We start from the raw sequence: 8,801 nt of genomic DNA, 5'->3' as shown, positions 1-8,801 counted from the left end.
ACTTTAAAATTACACAAATTTATATAAGGCTCGTTTGGATTAATTAAAGAAAAATGTAAGTTTCAAATAATACAATATTATTTAAATTCTTTTGATAAAAATGGTTTAAAATACACTTTATAAGTGTTTCAAAAACTATTTTGAGCGGTTGTCAAACATTTCAATATTTTTTTAAAAATGATTTATTTTCAAAATTAAATATTTGAAAAGTTAAACCAAACACATTCTTAACTTGTTCTTCAAATCCATTTCATTGTTAGTTGAATTGCTGCTAATTTATGTTGCAGAATCAAAATGTGGACATGAAAATCATTAGTGCAAAGCTTGGTGAGTACCCATCAATTTGCCCTTTCCCCATTACTTAAATCCTTTATATCAATCTTAAAATATTGTTCTATCTTTTTACATCATCAACCAATTTATTATTCAAGTACCCAAAATAGCTTGAATTTATGGCTGAAGAGACAGTGATTGTGGGTGCTGCCTGTGAATGCTTCTTGGCCAAAACTAAAGGAACAGACAACAAAATTCATGGGTTTTCACTTGGTGCTGTATCTTTGGTACTTGCAAGAGGGACAAGAACAAGCCTCGAGATCTAATACAGAAGAACGATATTATAAATCTATAAGTTTAGTCTCTAATCTTTCAAAACTTTCAATATCTATTTGAATTTTTATTTTTTATTTTTTTTCCATCTATCTTCACTTTGGTAATAGTGTCCACTTTAAGTGGAAATGAACTTTCATAGCTTTGCTTTTGAAACTAATGTCTCATATTAATTAATATAATTGTCTCACTAATATACTAGCAAATACGGGACTTTGTTTGCATTCCTAAGTTTTAACGAGTCTTTGATAGTCTATTTAATATTTTCAAAATTCATATACTCATTATTGAACACGTAATTGAAAGTCTAATATGTCCTTGTTATGAAATCGACAATTAAAAAACACAAAAAGGAACGTAGAGATAGAGAAGATCGACATACAAATATATGTGGTTCACTAACTACGTCCATGGGCAGAGGGAGAACAGTATTATTAAGAATAATGTTTTCAGAAAATTACATAAAAAAACAGTGCCTCTAGGATTAGAGAGTTTATATAGCGCACTACTCTAAACCTTAGGATTATAATCGTAAATAACTACAAATAAATAAATATGCTAAATACAAATTCTGAATAGGTTAGACACTTGCATGTCTAATAGCTTCATTTAATTCTAAAAAAATGTAAAATTGAGAAACTTATTACATACGAACTTGAAAGTTGGGAATAAACTAGAAATTAAGAAAAGTTGTAAGATTGCATAAAGTTGTGATTTAAAATTTGTGTTTGTTTGTTTGATAGGTGCAGAAGAAATCAAATTCCATTTCACATCATCTAGTGATACAAACCCATTTGGGCCTGAATTGAAAGAGCTAAGAGGCTCCAAAATTCACATGGCTCAATGCATTCTTGGAAGGAGAGATGATGATCAAATCCTTCGTGGTCATACCATTCTAAAGGCTCTTCAAGAAGAGATGTGATTGCCATTAATGTCTTTCTTTGTTTTCAAATAAAAAAAAAATGAGCCAACTTATTTATAAATATAATAAAATTTTACTGTCCATCGGTGATAGACTAAACATATATCACATAGATATCTATTACAGTCTATAATTGATAAACAGTAATATTTTGCTGTACTTGAAAATATTTTTAGTAATTTTATCATTTAAAATAATTATCTTTTTTGTTCCTTTCTTTCTTACTTAAAAATGTATTAACTAGAAAATTTGATGATTGAATATGATCGATTTTGGAAACTGATCCTTCGGGTTGGTTATGTGTATAAAGTTTTAGGGTATACTTTTCTACTCCCTAATTTCACACCCTTTTATAAATGTATAAAGTTTTAGGGTATACTTTTCTACTCCTGAATCTTATACATTTTTATAAATGTTAAATCCCATTAATATAGTAAAGTAACAACCATAAGCTTAATAAAGTAGTATGGTTAAAGTACAATTTTAGTCCATGCTTGCACGTTTGTCTATGTTTAAAACTTACGAGAACATCGTTCAGCCTTGATCGCAAGCAGTGACTTGGTTTCCTACAAAACAGAGTAGAAATATCCTCTTCTACCATCTTGATGATGTTAGTGGGTATAATTGCGATAATTTATATTTATTGTATTTCTGAGCTAATTTTCATACAATCGACGCATATTCCTTCACTTTTGGCCGCAATATCTGAATAAGGTAGCATAAATAACTTATTTGCATTTATTTGATCTATCAACATTAAAAAAATAAATCTAAAAGGTCTTTAAATTTTCTATTTCGTGTGCAAATAAATCAATGAAATTTTAATTTTGTGTCTAATAAGTTTTTGATCTATTTAACTTTTTTTAAAAAAAAAATAAAAAACAAAGATCTTTACTAGACACTAATAAGTTTATCTTTGTTCTTAATTTCACATAGTTTTCATCTTTCTCAACTAAATTATTGAATCCTAAGTCAAAATCTAATAAAGAAACTAAGTTTTAATTTTTTTTAATTCAATTTTCAAAATTAGGCTTGTTTTTCTTGTTTTTTTTTTTTTCTAAAAAAAATACTAAAAACTAGAGATGAACAATTTCTCCACGGAGGCGGGGATTCCCGATTAGGCGGGAAATGGGGGAGGGAGTGGGAGAAAAAATTTCCCATGAGCTAAACAGGGATGGGGATGGGAAATGCATTCCCCGTCCCCATCCCTGTTTAACTCACGAGGAATTTTTTTCTCCCACTCCCTCCTCCTGTCTCTTATACACATCTAGATGTGTATAAGAGACAGCTTCTCATGTGACTGTGATAGATCAACTAAAATGTTGAGAATATGTAATATTTTATTATTATTATTATATAAATATTACATTTAAATTTCAAATTTGATTATTTATTAGGAAAGATAATGAATATGTTTAAATTGAGATCATATATGTGAAAAATTTGATTCATATTTATTTCTTTCTACTAAAAAAAATTAATTAGCATTTTAGGCCAAAATTTGAGTAATTTATTTTAAATTCAAATTGTCATATAAAATTAACCATAATAAATAATTTAGTAATAAAGTTAATTATTTAATTAAAATTTGCTCACATTAGTGATTTAAGTTAATTGGTTTTTTACAAAAAAAAAAGGTAATGAGAAAAAATTCCCCACGGGAACCCGCACTAGAAGAAATTCGGGCTTTAATGTTGCTTTTAAACCGACATTAAAGGGCTTTAATATCGGTTGACAACCGACATTAAAGATAGTGTTATTAAAGCCCTTATTGTCGGTTTTAAACCGACATTAAAGGGCTTCAATAACACTAATAACATAGCTTTCAATGTCGGTTGCAACCGACATTGAAGGTCTTTGATGTCGGTTGCAACCGACTTAAAGCTTGTTTTTTTTTTTTTTTTAATTCTTAACCAACATTGAAGCCCGAATCTGACCTTTTTTTAAATTCCGTTGCCGAATCCATTTTTTTGGTCAAATAAATTAAAAACGACATTATATGTCTCGTGTTGGGTCAGGAAATGTTCGTCATTGTTTTATATTAAAAAGTATAAAAAAATTCGCATGGCGAGCCCATCAATATTTGCCTTCCACCTATAAATTTATCCACAAACAAGAATCAATATTTCCAATCCATTACTTATACTCATCAATATTTGTCTTCCACCTATGAATTTATCCACCAAAATTTGCAAAACAATACCAGAACCAGACTTTCACAGAATATAGCTTACACCAAAGCCATCATTTCTCTCATTCACAAATATCAATTAGTACTAATTCCATGAATAAACAAGAATCACAATACCATGAATACAACTTCCAATAATAAACAGATCATGTCTTCCACCTATGAATTTATCCACAAACAAGAATCATAATACCAGAACCAGACTTTCATAGAATACTTACACCAAGACATCATTTCTCTCATTCACAAATATCATATGAGTACTAATTCCATTCACAAAGATCATGGTTAGATAAATTTACATACATTCTAAGTTAGCATTTACATTCTATTGAGACAAAAAAAATAAGAATTACATCCTTACACAAATGGCCAACAAAACTTGCCCATTGGGTCCGAATTACGTCGATCTCTCCCTGCGTATATGCATCTTTTGTATTGAACCACAAAAAGGAAAAAAAAAAAGATAAATTCAACATAAGTTTACGTCCATTTATTAAATTAAAGCTAGTACTATATAAAAAATAAATAATTTACGTACGAGGCTAGTAATGGGAGTAGTAGGATTATACACTATTTCGTGTATATACTTTTGCACATAGTACCCGTATCCTACAAAATCTAATTGATGAGGACACTGCATATAAAGAAGTTAAAAACAATTGTTAAATTGTTATAAAGAAGTCGAATGAACATAAATTGCACCTTCTCCACTTGTCAACCTTCTTAAAATACGTCCAATGCAATCTTCCTATCTTCCTTCCAAATCCCCAAGAATCAAAATTTAGCCTTACACGTCAAACTTGAACCTAACAAATGAAAAACTTCATTCAAAATCAAATATTGAATCAAAAAAATATCAATCCATACAAATATCACAATAAACCGTGTCCTTAGCTGTATTTTGTATGAGTCAATATCAAGGACTTAGTTCCTATCGATGAAAAGAAAAGCCAAAAAACAAAATTCCAGGGTTATTCTGAATAATAAAGTAAGAAGTTTTGTTCAGAAAATACAATTAATAGCTAACTGAAACAACAAATGTTTAATTCTAAATATGCAGTTGAACAAGCAAACTCAAAGGTTGAAAACGTACTTCACTAACAATCCAAAGTTTGCACTCTTTAATTTCAAGCGAATTAATCATAGAGAAAACGAGATAGTGAAACCAATATCCAATTAGTTTACACATCTATTAAGCAAAATAAAAGAGGCATACCAATTAGGAGCTACATTGATAACTGCTGCATAATACATCACCTCATTTTCCATGTTTTATGAAAAGGAAAAAGAAAAAGAAACTTTCATCTTTCTTACTTGTTTGGCCCTTTCAATCTCTAGAAGCTCACACCTAATAATGACTCATAAAAACCAAACAAAGATTTGGAGTCTGCTGAATTCAAGCCTCAATATCATCATAGTTCTCCATCATTTAGCAAAAGGAATCAAAATTATCCTACTAGTTTTGAACCATCTTATCTATAAGAACCATTAACATAATAGAGTTAAGCCAATACAAACTCAAATAAATAAAACCAAGGTTTCTCAATGAGGTGGAGGAGAATCCAATTCTCAACACACCACCAGCTTGACACTGAAAAAGTTTATAGAGAGAGAGAGAATTGGATGTCAATTTATGGATTTGATTTGGTGGTTTGCAGAACATCCCAATAGAAGAGGATTAAACCAGAAAGTAATCTTAAAAAAAAAAACATGAAAGGAGAGGAAGAAGTACAAATAAGAAACAATTACAACTTAGAAGTAAAAGCTTGAACATGTCTCAATGACCAGAGGGCTTAATCTATAAGTTTGGGAGATGTCATTTCCTCAAGTGGGCAAGCTAAAAATGACTTCAATTATCAACACTAACCATCCAACAATCTCACACTTTCTCTACTAAAACTATTGGGTTTTCTTCAGTCAGCCATTATCATAAACAACAATTGAGAAGTCAAATTAATGCCATTAATATAATCTATAGAAATTGCGAATTTATATAAAAAAAAAAGTAAAAAATATATCATTTGTTGAGTAATTAACACTCCCAATAAAATTTCCCCTTCCTCTTTGGTTCCATCCTTGAAAAACTGTAGCAACTAAAATCAAATGAATAAAATGTCATCAACATAATAATAATAATAATAAAATTAAAATCTTCTGCAATTTGGTAATTAATAAACTCATTTTACAAGCTAAACGATGAATTCAAAAGAAATTTGCTTACAAACATGTATATAGTTTACATTGTATCGAAATTTTCACTTGCTGCTTTTATCATTTGAAATCAAAGATTATTCAAAATAACCCTATAAATGGTTTTGTGAAAGAATGTGTATGGAAAGGAAAAAAGAAATTAAATAGCAAAAATTGGTGGAATTGAAAAACTAATGAAAATCAACAAAAACATCAAAATTCCAACACTGCTCAAACTTACCTCATTCAATGTTGGAGACTACGAGGTCTACAGTCCTCATTCACGTCGACGACATGAAGGAGATCAATATAGACGGAAGAGAAGTTGCAAATGATCAGAGGTTTAAATAATCACCTCTCACGGAAGAGAAGGAGATCGACAGACATGGGCACGACGTGAAGGAGATCGACAGACACGGGCGAGCGACGACGTGAAGGAGATCGACGGACGAGTGAAGAAGGGTGAAGGAAGGGCACGAGCGAGATAGGGTTTGGGCGTAAGAGAGAAGAAGGTGGTGATATAGGGTTTTATTATTTAATAAAATAAGAAAAAAAAGCATTACACCTTTAATGTCGGTTTTAAATCGACATTAAAGCCCATCTTCAATTTCAGTTTAAAACCGACATTAAAGATCCGTTTTTTTTAAAACCGACATTATACATCCGATTTCACTTTTTCCAACTGACATTAAAGCTCGAATTTCTTCTAATGTCGATCCCAGCGAATTTCCCAAGGGGAATCCCCGTCCTGATCCCCGTGGAGAATTTCACGGGGATGAGAAATGAAATGGAGAGCGGGGACGGGATGGGAATGACATCTCCGGCCCCGCCCCACCCATGGATATTTCTACTAGAAACTAAACAACAGAGCAAAGAAACAAATTGGTAGAAGTAATATTTATAAATTTTTAATTTTTAAAAATAAAAAATAAAATAGATATCAAACCGGCCTAAAGTTTAGGTAGTCAATTTCAACGACTTATAATTTATTAGACACTTCTTATATTTCAAAAAACAAACTGTGAGAATTTTAAAAGTTTATAGATGAAATGTGTAATTTAACTATCGTTGAAGAGAAAATAAAGCACCAAAAAAGAGGGGAAAAAAAATTCTAATTTCTACTCTAGATTATACACGGAATAAAATTGAAAAATTGTAGAATAATACTTTTAAGTTTTCACCACACAAAACTAGCACAATTTAGATTTAGTTAAAAAAAAAAAAAAGTTTTTTCTAATATTATTTTGACCTTTTTTGCCTTTCTAGTAGTACATATAATACTTTTAACTATCCTATAATGTTTCTTAATCTTATATTAAATCTTATATATTTTCAAATTTTCTTCAAATTCAATTATATTACCAAATATTATATTAAAATCTAACGTAATTTTTTAAATCTTTAGCCAAATTTCTAAATTTCAAATCAATTTACCAATTATCCAAGTGATTTTTTTATTGGTTTTAGTTGATTGATTTTGATTTGATTTTTTTTTTTTTAAAAAGGTAAAATATGAAAAATATATAAAATATTGATATGAATCTCATGCTGATTAAATCGGTGAATTCTTGAACAGATTAATATTGAGATTTTATATATTTTCCATATCTTACTTTTTTGCAAAATTTAATGTTTTCCAAAATTTAAAAATCAAAATGCAATCATCCAATCTAATTGATAAATTCATTTGAAAATTTAGAAATTCATATAATCATGGAAACAGAAATTAATCTAAAATTAGATAAGAATTAAATATAAAATTCGATAAAGGTAAAAATTTGAAAATATATAAGATTTGGATAGATTAACTAATATTTGAAAAAATTACCAAAATGTTGGCGTTTAATCTATCCAAGATTAGCCCAAAAGGGCCAAAACTAGAAGGAGCAATTTTTTAAACTAAATTTGCTATATATGCAAATTTTTTTACGTTTGGTTATATTTGTTAATATTGTAGGTGTTGATTGTTATTTTTGTAATTTTTTTTTATAATTATATTTGAATTTTTTCTTTTAATTTTCTTTATTATGTAGCTACTTAGTATTAAACATTGTGAGCAATAAAATTATACATAGTAATTGAAAGTTTTGGTTATAAAAATTGGGTGTGGTTTTGAAGAGGGGAGATGAGTATTTTGTTATGGAGTGTGGAGGGTGTTGGGATTAGGCCAGGAGATTCCTTCTTATACCATTCTCATTCTGAAACTGCATCTTCTTCTTCCTTCAATGCATTTCAAGATCTTCCAACTCTAAGCCACCCACTACCCACAACCACAGTCCCCGAATAGCTCAAGTTTTTGGAGGGCCCATATTCTCCTCCCATTTCCGTGGACACGCATTTTTTCAAGTTCGCCGGGATGTTTTGTGGTGGAGAAATTGTTCAGGCCTTTCCAACTTCGATCGTGGAGAAGACGATTCTGTTTGTCGTTTCTTGCCATGTCTATTGCACCCTTTTATCTTGTGATGTCTCATATATTAATAGACTAAGAAAAGGGTACTACATGAAGATGGAGAAAAATGTAAGATTGATAAGTTCTTTAATTCTAGCATTCATGTGTTGTAGTTAATTATTACCATATATGTATGAAAGTTGTTTGTGTTTTAGTTTCAGTAAGTTTATCTTGTGAAATATGGAAATAAAATGTTTGGATTTGTGTTATAGTTAAAAATAAAAATTTTAATAGGGGCCAATTGCAAGTCCTGTGAAGTGGAAGCTCACCTCAACCTTGGCCTCCTTGACTGTGGTCGAGGTGAGTACTTGGGTCGTCCTCTCCCAGGCTTAATGAGATCTTGGATCGAGTTTTCGGACCCACATTCCTACTTATCCACAGATAGTTGCAAAATGTAGTAATTAAGACCAAAATATTAGTCGATATAATAAAATTTAGAT

At 30.0% G+C, this 8,801-nt stretch overlaps 1 pseudogene; it reads left to right on the top strand.

Annotated features, from left to right (window-relative positions):
- Positions 1-278: 278 nt before the first annotated feature.
- On the top strand, positions 279-8,199 carry LOC120084063 (annotated as a pseudogene).
- The last annotated feature ends 602 nt before the right edge of the window (positions 8,200-8,801 follow it).

This window comes from Benincasa hispida, chromosome 8, assembly GCF_009727055.1.
Source record: "Benincasa hispida cultivar B227 chromosome 8, ASM972705v1, whole genome shotgun sequence".
Classification (NCBI taxonomy): Eukaryota; Viridiplantae; Streptophyta; class Magnoliopsida; order Cucurbitales; family Cucurbitaceae; genus Benincasa; species Benincasa hispida.
This window is presented reverse-complemented; position numbering and strand designations above follow the sequence as displayed.